Raw genomic sequence first — 17810 nt, 5'->3', positions numbered from 1 at the left:
CGTGGGTTTCCTCCGGGTGCTCCGGTTTCCTCCCACAGTCCAAAGATGTGCGGGTTAGGTGAATTGGCCAATGATAAATTGCCCTTAATGTCCAAATTGCCCTTGGTGTTGGGTGGAGGTGTTGAGTTTGGGTAGGGTGCTCTTCCCAAGAGCTGGTGCAGACTCAGGGGGCCGAATGGCCTCCTTCTGCACTGTAGATTCAATGATAATCTATGATTAATCTAGGACAAAGGTTCGGCACAACATCGTGGGCCGAAGGGCCTGTTCTGTGCTGTATTTTCTATGTTCTATGTTAATCACAGATATTACAAAATGCATGGCCACTGTTGTAAATTAAGTGATATTCATTTATTCATTAGATTAGGAGATATGATGCAATTATGTTAATGAATTGGACTGGCGCAATTCAAGTAGACCAATATAAAATGGAAGCATGGCAGCTGAAAACATCTCAACCGCTGTTGAATGTAGCATTCTAGATTCATGGGATCCATCATCATAACCTTCATCATTAATTGTGTTTTGTTAAACTTTCCACAAGATAGTCTAATTTTCTATAGATTGCGTACATTGTTCCTTCTGTCGGTATCTTATACCTGCCCATCATTCAGAGACAATTTTAGCCAAAACCACCCATCAAGAATCTGACGGGATCAGCTGTAACACAAGTTTCGGATCCTGTCCAATTCTATGCTTCACCGTAGTCAATGCAAGTTTTCAACATACTTGATAAACTAAACAATTTATTTACAATGAGTTATTCAACTGAAATTATATTTTATTCTATAGATAGGACCTGCTTATAAGTTTGCAAGTAGGTGTGTTTTGAATTGATTAAATTTATGTGAGTATGGGTGTGAGTGAGTGTGAGAAAAACAACTATGTTTTGCAGATTTTATGCTTTGTAAAATGCATGATCTTATTAGGCTGAAGGAGAGAGCGAGTGCGACAGGGGTGACAGTCAGAGAGAGAGAGAAAGACACAAGGGTGAGAGAGAGAGAGATGGCGAGTGGGGTGAGAAAGACTTGGATGTGAGAGAGACAGTGAGACCAGAGTTAATAGTGTCCCCCCACCCCCACTGCGCCACACCAGTTGGAAAGTGGGGGTGGGGAGGGAGCCCGTCTCCACCGACCCTGGAAGACACAGTGTTTGTTTTGCATTGCTCAGGAAATTAATCGCCTGAGATCATGGCTTTTGCCTCATTGAGGCAGATGTCTCCACTCAAATCAGATTTCCAGTAGGTCGTGGTCCATGCAGCACTACCAGGAGAGGTGTCCACTGCTGTGATTGCAGCCAGTCCCCGAACCAAGGCAGCAACAGAGGATGAAGAAGATGATGGGTGGGTTGGGATTGCTGGAGCCAGTCAGGCAGACACTGGTCAAGTGGGTGGGGGCTAGTGATTGAGGCCAAGAGGGATTTTTCAAACAGAGATGGCCCTTTCCACTTGTTGGGTATCCATGGAGTACGGGGAGTCTGATCAGGAGGGACCTACGGCCCTTCCCCAAGTGGCCAAGGTATACCACATGGCATGGGCAACCCCCACCTTCCCACCACTGTTGGAAAAGTATCAGTGCCAGTGGGAAGCGGTCCTTAAGTGGTCACTAATAAGTCACTTCAAGACCCCAGCTGTCATAGGGGCAAGTGGGACATCCCACACACCAGCAGAGGCAGGTAGGCAACGGATTTTACATCCCCTACTCCCATTTGTAAACCTGTTTATTGGGGAAGGGCTGGGGAAAGGACTGTGAAATCCCATTCAATAGAAAGGGAGGAAGGAGATTAGTGTCAAAGAGTCAAATGATTAATTTGAAATACATCTTTTTGCTTTTCAAATAATGCTGACATAGAGAGGACAACGATTGAGGTCCTAGAGTCAGACTTTCAGGAGCTAGGAAGGACGTTTACAAGTAAGATCATGAAGGTAGTAACCTCTGGATTACTCCAGTGCCACATGCCTGTGAGTGTAGAAATAGGAAGATGAAGAGGATCGATGCATGGCTAGAAACATGATGTAGGAGGGAGGGCTTCAGATTCCAGGAGCATCTTGGCCAGTTCTGGGTAGGAGGCACCTACTCAAAAGGGGCAGGCTGCAACAAAACCAGACTGGAACCAAATTCCTCACAGGCAGGTTCATTATTGTGGTTGCAGTTAGTTTAACTAAATTGGCAGGCAGTGGGCACTAGCATATGGCAGTAGAAAAGAAGAAGCTGCATAAAGGATTAAGAGTATTCCTGAAAGGGTCCAGATGTGATTTACCAGAATGGTCCCTGGGATGAGAGAAATTATCTACAAGGTTAGGTTGGAGACACTAGGATCTTTCTTGGAGCAGAGGGGATTGAGAGAAGATCTGTTAGAGGTGTACAGGATTATGACAGATTCAGATAAGGTAGACAAAGAACAGCTGTTCTCAGTAGCTGATGGTACAAAGAATCGGGCGCACATATTTCAGGCTTGAGGCAAGAGATGCAGAAGGATGTGAGGATGCAGCAAATGGTAATGATCTGGGGTTCGTAGCTTCCCAAGCTATTGGACACTGGGATGATCAATTATGTCAAAAGGCACTTCGAGAAATTAATTCACAGGGCTACAGGAATAGAAAGGGTGAACCAGACTGAGTGGATTGCTCACAGAGAGCCGCCCAGAACCCAATAGGCCAAATGGCCGACGTTTGTGCTGTAAAGATGTTATACTGGTTGCAGCGGCAGGATGAGCAGAGGAGATGCTTAGCAATTAGACTTTTCGATGATTATCACATCCTACTCCGAAGGGTTATCGCAATCCACAACACATACTCTGCATGTACAGGATAACCTCATGCAGGTTGTGGAATCTCAACATCACTTGAGACCTGTAAGTAGAAGTCAGACAATATCGCAGAAAAAAAATAATAATAAAAAGCAATACTGGCCACAATTTTACAGATACATAAGGGACAGCTTGATAAAAAATATGTTCGTGAGGAATCTATTCATTGGAAATGTGTGACCATCAAATCACCATGGGCTGGTTTAGCACACTGGGCTAAATCGCTGGCTTTGAAAGCAGACCAAGGCAGGCCAGCAGCACGGTTCAATTCCCATACCAGCCTCCCCGAACAGGCGCCGGAATGTGGCGACTAGGGGCTTTTCACAGTAACTTCATTTGAAGCCTACTTGTGACAATCAGCAATTTTCATTTTCATGTCTTATGACCCAGTTGTCATGCCAATAAGACATAAAAAAGATCATTAACTGTTTAAATTAACTCTTACTTTCTGTTCATTTAAAAGCAGATTTTGCTGGACCAAAAACAAACCTCCTAAATGTCACAAGATTTGCAAGTTGGCTACAGTTCTGGAAAATTCCAACAGTAATTGCTGGGCAATGGTCAACCCTCATCCTTCTGGAATCTCACAACCATCACAGTGTGAACCCGTTACAATTAATGTGACAAGGGAACAACAGATAGTCCGTCTCCCCAGCCTGGACCTTGTAACGAAGAGGGAGCCATCAAAACTTGCCATACCCGAGGATGTGCTAATAGCCATCATCTATTTCCCAAGGTGACCAATAGATTTTGACCAGAGACATACGGCTGGATTCTCCGTAGCCCTGCGCCGAAATCGCGTTCGAGCGGGGGTGGAGAATCCACTTTCATGCCATAATCGGGCCCGGTGCCAGTTCGGCGATTCTCCGGGACCCGAAAATCGGCATCACCACGGAGTACGCCACGCGGCTGGAGATCCATTGACAGAGGCACGCCCAGCAAACCTCTGCTCCTGACTGGCCGAGTTCCTGACAGCGTAGAACTAACCTGCTGTTACTGGTCGGGATGCTGGCATGGCGGCAGCGGACTCAGTCCGCGGCCGCCCTGGTCGGGGGCACGGCCTTATCGGTGGCTGTGGGTTAGATCCGCGCGGTTTGATGCTCGGGCGTTCGGCCGATCGGGGGGGGGGGTCTCATTTTTCCGTCTGGCTTTTCGAGTCCGCCATGGAGCTCGCTGGAGGCCGCCGCCGTACGCATGCGTGGACACCAAACCGAAGGTGCGGGGGCCCATATCCGCAGCTAAAGTTGCAAGATTTACTCTGGGACCCTGCAAGCCCCCTGCAGGGCATTGAATTAGCTCAACTTGTTTCTTGGAATTTTTGGAGTAAAACTCCACTATTTTTACGCCGACGTGGGGACATAGTCCCACTTTGGGAGAATCCAGCCCATAATTTTCCATTAGTTGCACAGTGTGCTGGCTGAGGGGAGAAATCTGACGTGCAGCTAGGAGGCTGCATTTCTCGTCACATTTTGCTGCACTTTGTGCAGAAGAAATCTCCCGGCGTTGCCCATGCTGTCATGCTGGGTGGGGGGCCTAATAGAGCTGACAATAAGGACAATATTAAAAAGTACTTCCTCCCCCTTCCCCAAACATGCACAAGGGCAATCTTCCTCCCATCGCCATGGAAAAGGGGAACCCCTGCTAACATGCATACGGGAAAACCCCTCCTCCCCACCATGGATAAGGGAAAACCTCCCCAACACACACAAGGGAACCCCCCCCCCACCCCCACCACCACCACGTACAAGGGGAATGCTTATTGGAATTACCCTGAGGGGCCCAGGCACTGTCCCCTGGTACTGTGGAGGGGGTGGATATGGTGGTGAAACCCTTTAATTATATTGTAATTTATTGAAATTAAATGCTCGACTTTCCTGAGTGGGAACCTCATTACATCGGTGGTGGGGAGCGGGGAGAATGGTAAAATTAGATCTCATCGGTGAGATTCTCCATTTCCGAGTCTCCCGAGATTTTGTATCCACATCACCGTTTGCACTCGTGCCGAACACAGGTGCAAAATCCCAGCAATAGGCCTGAGTATTGCATCTATTGGGCGCACGCACTCTTTGGGCTCAGAAGCAGACACCAATCGGCCCCGAAACGCGATTTCACACTGGCTGGTCAATTAATGGGCAGCCAATACGAAATGCACACAGAGAAAGGCTCAGCCATGCTGAGGGCAGGGTGTGGGCTAGCGCTTCTAGCGAGCTCCTTCAAGGCGAGCAGCTGCTGTGGAACTGTCTCAGGAAGTTACAGACCTGTACAAATTAAATGTGATGAAAGAATGTGGCAAACTGTGCCTGGGCAGCACATTCAAACACCTGACAGCAGAACACGGAAAACATCAGCCCTGACATTTCATCCTGCCCTATAGCTAAAACATTAATAGTCTTACAACACCAGGTTAAAGTGCAACAGGTTTGTTTGGAATCACTAGCTTTTGGAGCACGGCTCCTTCATAAATAAAGATACCCCCTAAATAAGGAGACACCATCAGAGACCTCCTAAATAAAAAGACCCCTCACAGATTGCCCAGAAAAGAGATCCCAGTCAGGAAGACCCCGAAAAGAAACCCCAGTCACGACCCCCCCCCCAAAAAAAGAGACCCCAGCCCGATCATGCATGTGCACAAAATGCCAGCTTGACAGTGCCAACCTGGCAGTGCCCATGCCAGCTGGTAGTGCCACTGGGCACCTTGCCAGTGCAATCCTAGCACCTTGCCAGTGCAAGCCTGGCACCTGGCAGTGCCCATGCCAGCTGGCATGCTGCCCGGTCATCTTGGCAGTGCCAGACTGACACCCAGCTGGGGGCCTCCAATCCTCTGGGAGACCCACAAGTGCCATTCCATCTGGTCCCTGTTTGTGGGGACCAGTGCTGAATGGCCCTTGGCCCAGGTCTCGGAGGTGAAGGGGTTAAATCCCAAAGCATCAGATACTTACGGAATCTGCACATTAGAGTGAAGCTTACTCCCTCGCTCTAATATGCAGATTTGCCAAAAAATGAGCCAGCCCATGGTGGGCAGGATTTACATTACAACGTCTCGTGTTGGGTTTCGCGAGGCATGGCAAGCTGAGTAGATCCCGGAAGCGGTATTTCCAGGCTTTCATCGGCCATGCTGCTTTGCAGCGAGCTGCTTTTCTAGCACAGTGTAGCTGTTGGAGCGCGCCCATAGTTTCCCAAATGGAGAATTTTGCCCAGAAAGTTAAAGTTCCCTTTTACGCAGAGGGTAGTGGGTGCCTGGAACTCGCTACCGGAGGAGGTAGTGGAAGCAGGGACGATAGGGACATTTAAGGGGCATCTTGACAAATATATGAATAGGATGGGAATAGAAGGATACGGACCCAGGAAGTGTAGAAGATTGTAGTTTAGTCGGGCAGCATGGTCGGCACGGGCTTGGAGGGCCGAAGGGCCTGTTCCTGTGCTGTACATTTCTTTGTTCTTTGTTTGTAATAACTGTGTTCTGGAAGGAATTCAAACCTACTGTTTTGGGTAAAAGGGTTTTTGTCTGGCTTATGGATGTTGTCACTTGAGTGAAACAGTAAAGGAAAGTTATTAAGGGTTATATATAGAGTACTGTAGCTGTGTGGGGTCTTTATGTTTGTCGTTGATAAAATACTTACTGTGTGTGTTTATAAAATGTTAACTGAATTTGTAGAATAAACTTTGTTTTTGATTTAAAGTGCTTAAGGCCTACTGTTGAATACAACCTGGAAAGTAGGCCCTTGTGCTCCTCATAACCAAAATTTATAAACAGTTGTAGGTCAGGTGAACTCCATGATATACTTTGAGGTTCTCTAAACCCTGGCCCATAACATTGATATATGGTCAGCTTCAGCAGACTCACCAACAGCTTGTCTCAGTTAAACAGACCATTAGAGCAGCATTTTCACAAGGCCTTCAAGTGGTCTAGTAACTTTATTAGGAGAGGAATCCACTAAGCTCCCCCTCCTCAGCTCTATCTTCAGGCTTTGAATACTCACAAACTGCTCTCTTTACCTGAAGGGAGTTCTGGCTAAGATCTCAGAGAGAATTCCCCTCTCCAGGGAGATTCAAAAGGATTCTGGTTAGCTCTGCAGTTCCGAACAAAACTGAAACCAAACATACAGAGAATCACCCAGCATGACATTCCAGAATAAAAAACACACCAATCCGCATTGAGGATCTGCTTAGCCCCAGGATTGCAATGGAGTTGATTGGTTGCTAGCCAAGTCCATCAAAATGACATCCATCACGGAACAGGTCAGGATTTTGTTTTTTATTTAGTGTACCCAATTCTTTTCTTCCAATTAAGGGGAAATTTAGTGTAGCCAATTCACCTACCATGCACATCTTTTTGGGCTGTGGGGGTGAGACTCACGCAGACACAGGGAGGATGTGCAAACTCCAAACAGACAGTGACCCGGGGCCAGGATCGAACCCGGGTCCTCGGCGCCATGAGGCAGCAGTGCTAGCCACTGCCCCACCATGCTGCCCTAAGACAAGGATTCAACAAGTTCCTTACACTATACACATTTCATGAATGGCGCATAACATCTTGGTTACATTTCACACAAAAATCTGCATTAGATGCACAATTTCCTTGTATCTATTCAACCCCTAAGTACTTTTTTGTTCAACACTGGTACTGTCTTGGCTTTTAAACCTGATATAAAAACAAGTACAACACACATTTAATTTCAAATGATCTACAGTAAAGCATTCAATCAACAATATTCACTATTTATCACAAATTTGCCTTAATGGGCTTTGATGAACCTCATGTTGCAACAGATGAAGCTTAACACTTCAATATAGAAAGGTTGCACTTTGTATCAAAGCATGGTTGAGCTACCTACATACAAAAGAATATCTTAGATGCAACAGATCTTTTAAGCACTGATCATTGTGATGCCATACTAGTTGGCAGTTTCCACATTGCAAATATTTGTGAACCATCAAGCGAAATTGAGAAAATATTTTTGAATACCACCAATGTTGGTGACATTAATAGTCAACATACAGACTGGAGTTACAACTCAATGACAATGGTAACCAGTTGCATGGTTTGGCATCTAGCAACGGCCATGAGGTGACAGTGACTGCCCCTGACATCCAGGCAGTATTTGAATGAGTGTGGCATCACAGTGTCCTAGCAAAACTGGAGTAAATGGAAATTAGGGGAACATTTCTCTACTAGTTGGGGGTCATACCTTGCACAAAGGAAAATGATTGTGACTGTTGGACTCAATCATCTCAGTCCCTGGACATCTCTGCAGAAGTTCCTCGGAACAGTGCCCTAAGCCCAAACTTATTCAGCTGCTTTATCAATGACCTTCCTTTAATAAGGTCAGAAGTGGGGAAGTTCACTGATGATTGCACAATATTCAACACTATTTGTGGCCCCTTGTTAATGAAGCAGAGCATGTCCATATGCAACAGTACTTGGACAATGTCAGGCTTGGGCTGATAAGTGGCAAATAATATTCACACCACACAAGTGCCAGGAAACCACCATCTCCAACAAGAGACAATCTCACCATCTCCCCAAAACACTACCACACTGAATCCTCATTATCAACATTCTTGAAGGTTACCATTGACCAGAAACTGAACTGGAATAACCACATAAATACTGTGGTTACAAGGGCAAGTCAGAGGCTGAGAATTTTGCAGCGAGTTACTCACCTCCCCTCTGCCCAAAGCCAGACCACCATTTAAAAGGCACAAGTCTGGAGTGTGATGGAATAGTTTACACTTGCCTGGATGATTGCAGCTCCAAAGATGTTCAAGAAGCTCAACATCATCCAGGACAAATCAGCTAGCCTGATTGGTACCCCATCCACCACCTTAAACATTCACTCCCTCCACCACTGATGCACAGTGGCAGCAGTGCGTACCATCCCCAAGAACACGATGTACTGTAGCAACTCAACAAGACTTCCCTGACCCTATAGTGGATGGGATTTCTCTGGGTCCCTCATGGTGTGTTTTCCTGTGGCGGAGGTGCTCGTCATTGGTCGCCAGCGGCATGTTCTGGTCCGCCGTCATCTATGGCGTTGTTCATGGCTCGCCCGTTCCGCTGACGGGGGAGCCTGCCACAGGGGTCACATTTGGCGGGACCAGAAGATCCCACCAGCGGGAAAGGCTGTAAGGTCCCACCCAGTGTCTTTATTACTCAAACCAGTAACTTTTCCACTCTTGCAAAATACGCATACGCTATGAGAATTCTGGTAGAATACTGCCTGAAATGCCATATTCAACCAGTATGACAAAGATGGCATCCTCCATCTTTAACTTGGACAATACTAATGCCTCTCGCTGAAATTGTTATGACAGCCTCAGGTTGGTGCACGATCAATTCCAGCCCCACTTGACGCAGAGTCGCAACACAATTGAAATTAACAAACAATTCTCAGAAAATACCCAAAGTTTTGGGTCTATGGCTTCACAGTAACTATAGTCGCCAGATTTGTAAATTTAAACAATTAATTTTTATTAACAATAATAAGTATAATTAAATATTCAGCAAATACAACAGGTTAATTATTACTTAATTCCTAAGCCCCCATTTTAACTCGCCTCACCCTCTATACACACACACAATTCAGACAAACACAGATGGGTGTAAAATAATGATGAAAGTAAAAGGATAGTCTTTGTTTCAGATGGATAATCTTCCAGCACACCTTTCTTCAATATAAGCCTTCAATTGGACCTTTTTTGTTTTCAGTCCATAATTTTTTTTTCTCTAGATTCGAGAGAGAGAGAGAGAGAGAGCGACACACACACACACAGACAGGCAGTCACTCCTCCCAGCATCCAGGATCTGACTGTCACTTCCTGCATGATCTAAAAACCATCCCACTCGGGTAGGACCCAATCACCGCCTGACATCGGGCAGAATACAGCCTTTGGCCAATTCATTGGCCACCAGCTAGCCAATCAAACCAAATCCCTCCGATCTCTCGAGTGCTATAAAGTGAGTTTTTCTGTTCAGAAGCTAAACCTCCTAGCACAGTGTATCATTTTGCAACTTTTGAGTTCCTCACTTCCTCTGTTCGACTTAAAGGTCCATTAAATATCCACGGATCAAAATGATAACCACGAAGTAAAAGAAATGGGAAATAATGGGATCAACAGAAAGGCCCCTTACAAAATACTAAATGGTCAATTTTGTAAACACGGTGCGCACCCCTGTTTACTTCACCCTGTTCCCTTGATGCTTGAAAAGCTTCAGTTTTCCACAATTAAAGCATCATTACAGAGTCATGTTCAGAGGCTCCACAGTCCGAGGATGTAACCAATCTTCGAGTTTTCTTGCCTTTACATTCCATTCAGATAAGTTTAACTCAAAAATTTCCATCTGAAGTCTATTTTTGTCATTTAGAAAACATAAAATGTTTACAAAACAGAGGCTATTGGTCTGACCCGCTCTACTCCCGACTCCCGTCTGAAGCACTTCTTAAATGCTTTTTGCTTTTGTCTTCCCTGCTATTTATCCTCTTTCTACTCAAAAATGTTTTTTTAACATCCCCATCTCCTATAGAATTCACTTTCTGTCATTCATTAAACTGGTTTCTCATCATTGGTCAGTGATTTGGAGATCATACCTAATAGGGGTGATTAACAGGATGATACCATGAAAAAGGAACATAAGCGATTACTGACAGCTCAACACAATATCAAATACAAATAAGCAAAAGATTGCATCCACCAACCCACCATGGAAACCTACTTGTAACCATTACATAAACAAGAGAATCTGCTTGTACTAAAAAAAATAAGGGAATGCAAATCCCAGACAATAAGGTCCACCCAAGAACATTAAACTTAGCTTCCTTCCCTGAACAACACATTATTATTCGATTAGTCCTTTGATTTTAAATTTTAGTTGAAGAAAATTCACCTTTTTAAACAGGATTAAAAAGAAATCGAGGCAAAGATTTATAGAATTACAGTTGGTGATACTATTGAAAAGAATTGCTTAATATACTTATATGACATTCCTCTGTGTGTGACAAAGAACTACATGAATGCAAATTATTTCTTGTTAGTTGTAGAAGTGCAAGTTATGGTTAAAATATTACAATGGTAGAAGAAACAGCTTAGAAGATGATTTCATGTCCATGGGATCAAGGGTTCTAGATTCTGTCCGGGTAAGCCAAGTAAAGGATGTCAACGACTTGTTGACACCAGAGCGAGCTCTGAAGAAGTCGTATGGACATGAAACATTGGGCTGGATTCTCCGATTTTGAGGCTATGTTCGGAAAATGTGTCTAGTCTTCCGATGAAAAAGTTGGTGCCGCCCCCGCACCGATGCTCCGCCCTTGGGGGGGGGGGGGGGGTAGCAGCCGCGCCATGTAAAACCCCCACCATTCCCAACAGAAACGGCCGGAGAATTGCCGGGTCCGTGTCTGCGTACCCGGCTGCCAGATAGTGTCCCCCTGTAACCCCCTTCGCCACCCCTGGACCACCCCCATTAGTCCCTCCGCCAAAGCTCCCCCAGCCAGCGGAATGGCTCCCGCCCCCCCCCCCCCCCCCCCCCCAACTGTGGCGGCCCTGGACATAGTCCGCATCCACCACGCGAGGTTGACGAAAACACAGAGCACAGGTGATCCATGCCTTCGGGAAGTCGGCCCATGGGGGGCGGGGCATCGGGGGAGGGCCTTCAGGTGTCGTTGTGAGGCCGGCCCAATGGTGTGCGGCGTACTCACTGATGATGCCATTTTGGAGGGGGCGGAGCATCCAAAAACAGGTGCTGCCCTTGATTACGGCATCAAAAGGGACGCTCCGTCCGATCACCGAATGCGATTTTGGCATCGGCAAGTGGAGAATCCCACCCATTAACTCTGTTTCTCTCTCCACCAATGCTGCCAGACCTGCTGGGTTTATACAGTTTTTTCCATTTTTATTTCAGATTTCCAACATCTACAGTATTTTGCTTTTACGTGAACAACCTAGGGTGGGTTTCTCCGAGCCCGCGCCGGAGAATCCCGGCCCTAGTGCCTCAGACAGGTGGTGAGGGGAAGGATACCAAAACAACTCCTTCTGCACTGTAAATTCTATGTAAATTCTATAACTCAACAGGATGAAATAGTCCTCAAGTTGATGACAAGCAGAAGAAACAACAAAATGCATTCACAGGCCAAATGTGTCTTATTTTTCAGCTGAACTACAGGGAGAAGGGATAAAGTCTACATCCCAAAGAACAGTCACATTACGATGGAGGCTACTTGTTTATAAGGCAAATAAAATACTTTACTCCACTGTATATTATTGTATTTATATTCTGTCTGAATGAAGAATTTGCGTTGATATTCTGCAAGAATTTTATACTTCGAGTATCACATATCATAAAACATCAGTCCCCTCATGGTGTCGAGGACCCGGGTTCGATCCCGGCCCCGGGTCTCTGATTGTGTGGAGTTTGCACATTCCCCCCATGTCTGCGTGTGTCTCAACCCCACAACCCAAAAAGATGTGCAGGGTAGGTGCAGTGGCCACACTAAATTGCCCCTTAATTGAAAAAAAAGTGTTGGGTACTCTAAATTTATTTTAAAAAACATCAGTCCCTGTGGCCTCCTCCTTTGCACAGTTAACTAATTAGAATATATATTGTTGGTAAAATTTCCAGAAACGCAGTGGGAATAGAAGTATTTTACATATAGGCTGCGATTTAATGGCTTCGTCACTTCTGACATGTCGATGCGATGAGAATGTTGAATCTTGCAAGAGGCGTCTCTCTCTCTCTCTCTCTCTCTCGAGATTTGCAACGCTCAAAACACCTTGCGAGATTTAGCGAAATTCCGCGAGACGTCGCGATCTGGATCTCGCTGGATGAGCTGAAACAAACTCGAGCCCCATGCATGTGCAGCTGACAAGTCCGGAATCGACACCAAGTGTTTTTTTATTTAATTTAAATGACAAACACAACCAATTTATCTGTCCCTTTCTGACACACTTCCATCATAAAATCTATTCTGTCCATTTATAAGTCATATGATTTCACTGGCAATACTATAAGTGCAAGTGTTTCTATATCCGCAGTTACTTTACCAACCACTCAATTAATAAATGATACCACTTCATTAGCACTGACAGAACAGATGAGTCAGAGAGTCTTCAATTCAAATAGAGGCAAGATACAGAGCGCCAATTCACCAGTCACCATATGAGAAAGGTTGTGGATGGGTTTGCCAAACAAGGGAAAGTTTCAAAGCTTTGCAACTGCTGAACTAACTTTTAATTCAAAGTGAGAAATGGAAGTGGGCAATGATTGTATCTGAAATCATTTAGATTCCAAAGTTCCTAGAGATAACAAAGTCTACGAATCCCTGGCTGATTTGTTTTCATCTCATGCTTTTTATACCCAGTTGGGTCTTCGCCTCCAACAAACATTTCTCCAGTTGGAAGATCTGAGAGAGGTGAATCATAAGACCATAAGATGAAGGAGCAGAATTAGGTCACTCGGCGCATCGAGTCTGCTCCGCCATTCAATCATGGCTGATATTTTGCTCATCCCCATTTTCCTGCCTTCTCCCCATAACCCATGATCCTCTTAATAATCAAGAACCTATCTATCTCCGTCTTAAAGACACTCAGTGATTTGGCCTCCTCAGCCTTCTGCGACAAAGAGTTCCACAGATTTACCATCCTCTGGCTAAAGACATTCCTCCTCATCCCTGTTTTGAAGGATCGTCCCTTTAGTCTCAGATTGTGTCCTCTGGTTGTAGCTTTTCCTACTAGTGGAAACATCCTCTCCACGTCCACTCTAACCAGGCCTCACAGTATCCTGTAAGCTTCAACAAAATCATCCTTCTATACTCCAATGAGTACAGACCCAGAGTCCTCAACATTCCTCATACGACAAGCTCTTAATTCCAGGGATCATTCTTGTGAACCTCTGCTGGACCCTTTCCAAGACCAGCACATCCTTCCTTAAATACGAGACCCAAAACTGCTCACAATACTCCAAATGGGGTCTGACAAGAGCCTTATACAGCCTCAGAAGTACATCCCTGCTCTTGTATTTTAGCCCTCTCGACATGAATGCTAACATTGCATTTGCCTTCCTAACTGCCGACTGAACCTGCACAACAACTAGAAGTTGGATTGCTGGCACAGTTAAATGAATTATCATCAGGTTTTAGGTATAATAGCAGAAGAGGTGAAATGTACACTTTATCTTCTATTTTCAGAAAGGGGTCCAATTATATTTGAATGGATCTCCTGATGCATTCGAAACAGGAAGTTTCGGACAAAGGATATTCTTCAGATAAAGAAGTTAGTTCAGTAATTACAGTTAGTTCAGTAATTACAATGTAAAACACTATTTAATTGTGTGAAACGAAAGAAAAAGGGGGCAGCGCGATAGCACAGTTGCTTCACAGCGCCAGGGTCCCAGGTTCGATTCCCGGTTTGGGTCACTGCCTGTGTGAGTCTGCACATTCTCCCCGTGTCTGCTCCGGTTTCCTCCCACAGTCCAAAGATGTGCGTGTTAGGTGGAATGGCCATGCTAAATTGTCCTTAGTGTCCAAAAAGGTTAAGTGGGGTTACTGGATTACAGGGATAGGGTGGAGGCGTGGGCTTGAGTAGGGTTCTCTTTCCAAGGGCCAGTGCAGACTCAATGGGCCGAATGGCCTCCTTCAGCACCGTAGATTCTATGATTCTAATTGTTAACCTGTTTAGTGATAGAACTCTGGTCTGAGTCAGAAGTTTGTGGGTTTAACACCTCCTCCAGAGGTTTGCACACATGGGGGCGGTAGTGAAGGGGTGGGGAGGGGTATGGATTTTCCAGCCCAGTTTTCGGGAGATACGAGCCAAGCATCGCACTTTCACCCCAACATGAATAGTTTTGAATAGATTTAAATATCATTATCAGGCCTTTATGCCTGATAGTCCCTCCTCCCGCTGGATTGCCCATTCACGTGAATTACGACAGCTCCCTCATTACAGGCACCTGGTGAGCAAAATCCGCCGGAGTGCGCACAGGTGGGTACAGCACACATGGGGAGAGGGTAACCTGGCCAACGGGCTTCAGCCACCCTCCGGAATGTAAATCGTGCCTTTCGGTCACTTTCTCCTGAGGCAGGCGTGCCGAGCTGGCAAATCTGCCAACTCCTGCTTGCCTCCTCTGAACATGAAAATCCAGCCTTTTATCTCCCAATCACCAAGAACACCTGCCACCGTCATTTATTTCACTGTTGTCTGTGGAAACTTGCAGTCTGTAAATCGGCTATCACATTTGCCCACAAAACCACAGGGACTGTAATTCAAAAATGTTTTAAATGATGCACTTCGGAACATTCTGAGGTCACTAAAAGGATAATACGGATACAGTGGCCTGGACTTTGCATTGAGATGTGTGTGTATCAGTGTGTGTATCAGCGCTTATTGTTATAGTGAAGCAAATCGGACAACAATTTCTGGCGAACTCAAGTCCACAGTAAAACACAGAAATCAATAAGTTGCAGTCGGATTCCTTCACAGAATCTCAGAGATGAATTGTGAATTAAGATCCATGCAAGAGAGTGAAGTTATTGGACTTGCCCATTTCTTCAGTTCTGTGCCTGAAGGCAGGTTTGACCCACAATGCCATGACCTCCCATCATGGGCAGCGGCGGAAGCAGGCATCCACAACCATCATCTGGCCAACTGAGCCAACCTGAGCCCCCCAGGAGCCTGGGTTGTGGTAGAAACGTGCACCTTTACACTCATGTTGTAGTGTTGGAGCTATGAATATGGTAGAGGCTCCAATTTCGTTTACATCATATGGCTGACCAGGAACATCCCCTGCCCTTACTGCCTGCCACTGGTGTATTTTGGAAAGATACACTCGTGGCAGCCACATCATGAATGTACCGTCCTTGGCTATCAGGCCCTGGAGTGAGTTTTGAACCAAGTGTTTCTGGCTCAGAGGCAGGGACACTATTTACTATGTCACAAGATGTCCTTACTTATCCATTAGTATCTATTAAGCATGCTGTAAAAGCTTATAGCTGGTGCATTCAGATGTAAGCGCATTTTTAACAATGTGATGAGTCATCATAATTACCATCAAACAATCTACTTGGCAGGGAGAATTTAATGTCAGTCTCAAACTTTCAGAATTTAATTGGTGTTGGAGATATTAAGACATTTTTTTTGTGTCTGTCTCCTCTCTCTATTAATCCTATATAAATCACCTCCTCCCTCCCCCGCCCACCCCATCCCCGGCAACTGGACATACCTCAACCCTCGAAACCTCCTCACGATTACTCCTAGCCCAACTCCCTGAACTCCCACATGTCCTCACCCAGCCTCCACCGCTCCATCCACACCAACAACCTCTGACCTCCAATCCACCTCTCTCCCACCCCAACTTCTGATCCCACAGTACCCTGACCTCCCCCACCACAGACCCCCCCCTTCAGCAACCTCTGGCTTCCAACCTCTTAAGGCCTCTGATTTCGCTCCCACCCAGCCCCATGCCATCTTCAACTGATCTTCAACACTCCATCCATATCCCCCAGCACTGAAAACCTCGAATCCCACAAACCTCCAATCTCCCATCAACCTGTCCCTGCAGGTCTCTGAACTCAACTTCGAGTGAACCAGTAGTTTGTTTTATGGGAGGATGGTTCTGTGCAAAGAAAAAATTGGCAGGGAACCACATATGGCTGACAGTGTTGAATTTAAACAGTTCCTTGTTGGTTCTAAGCTGTTTTTGCTTGTTATAAAATAAACTGAGAATACAGAGGAATGTAGAAGAAAATCCACACTAATCCCCTGCACAATTTCACTGACTGAAAGTAAAATGAGAGCACAGAAACATTCATAAAACAAATGTGTTATGGTTGCAAGTCGAATTTGGAATTAAGACGGAATGCCTGGTTGTGATTTTCAGTGTAAATAAACAACATGAAAAATGGGTTTGCTGGAGATAATTTAATGGAGCTTCCTCAGGAAATTGCAGAATAGGCAAATAATTTGCAAATGAACACAGATAAATGTGAAAGATAAAAGGTGCTGCTAAGGCTTCCCGCATGGATTCTAACTCTGCCTGCCTTTTTGTGGGCTGGATGGAACTCTCCCTGTTCTGCTACATTCTTTTTCTGGTACATTGACGACCGTATCTGCACCACTTCCTGCTCTTGTCCTGAACTGGAAAATTTATTTTTTCTTCCAATTTCTACACTACTCTCACCTTAACCTGTCCGGTCTCTGATTCTTCCCTCTTCATGCGTGCTATTCTCCCCCCCCCCCCCCCCCAAACGCTGGGTGGGAGAATCGCCGGGGCGCCGCACGAATCGCGCCACGCCGCCCAGAACGCGATTCTCCCACCCCCCCGGAAACCAGCGGTGCCCGATTCGCACTGTGCCGCTACGACACGACAGGTTCCTGCCCCCTCCGTCCACTCCTGATCGCTGCCGGCGGGAACGCTGGGGGGGTCGGCCTGTGGCGGGGGTGCTCCTTCACCGGGGTGGCCTCCGATGAGGTCTGGCCCGCGATCGGGGCCCACCGATTGGTGGGCCGGCCTCTCCCCCCCCCCCCCCCCCCCCCGGGCCTGCCTCCTTCCACGCGCGGCCCCAGAACACCGGCGCCATGTTGGTGAGGGGCCGGCGTGCGCAAGACGTTCACGCGCAAGCGCAGGATGCCGCGGCCCAACTGCACATGCGCGGGTTGGCGCGGCGCCAAATGGGCGCCGCGTAAGGATGCTGGAGCGGCGTGAACCGCTCCAGCGCCGTGCTGGCCCCCTGTGGGAGCCAGAATAGGTCGTGCCCGGGCCCTGTTCGCGCCGTCGTGAAACGCAACGGTGTTCACGACGGCGCAAACACTTGGCCTCCATATCGTAGAATCGCCCCCTCTGTCTCTGTTTCTGGGATAGGCTAGCAACTAGCCCATGGACTCTCAAAGCTACCTTGACTACACTACCGCATTCCCTGTTTCCTGTAAGGACTATATTCCATTCCCCTAGTTTAATCCACCTCTGCCACATTTGTTCAGATGATGCATTCTACCAGACCTGCTCTTCCGATGTTTTTCCT

General features: G+C 46.4%; 1 protein-coding gene and 1 long non-coding RNA gene across 31 annotated transcripts in view; one reads left to right on the top strand and one right to left on the bottom strand.

Annotated features, from left to right (window-relative positions):
- The window catches only part of LOC140385256 (uncharacterized), a 29757-nt gene extending 17702 nt beyond the window's left edge, over positions 1-12055 (top strand). The window contains exon 2 of the long non-coding RNA XR_011933322.1: positions 11952-12055. This is a non-coding gene — a long non-coding RNA (uncharacterized lncRNA). The remainder of the gene's footprint in view (positions 1-11951) is intronic.
- The window catches only part of rims2a (regulating synaptic membrane exocytosis 2a), a 1580193-nt gene that overhangs the window by 848060 nt on the left and 714323 nt on the right, over positions 1-17810 (bottom strand). The window lies entirely within an intron of this gene.

The sequence above is a fragment of the Scyliorhinus torazame genome, chromosome 11, assembly GCF_047496885.1.
Source record: "Scyliorhinus torazame isolate Kashiwa2021f chromosome 11, sScyTor2.1, whole genome shotgun sequence".
Taxonomy (NCBI): domain Eukaryota; kingdom Metazoa; phylum Chordata; class Chondrichthyes; order Carcharhiniformes; family Scyliorhinidae; genus Scyliorhinus; species Scyliorhinus torazame.
The sequence above is the reverse complement of the archived record's forward strand: the minus strand, read 5'-3'. Positions and strand labels throughout refer to the sequence as shown.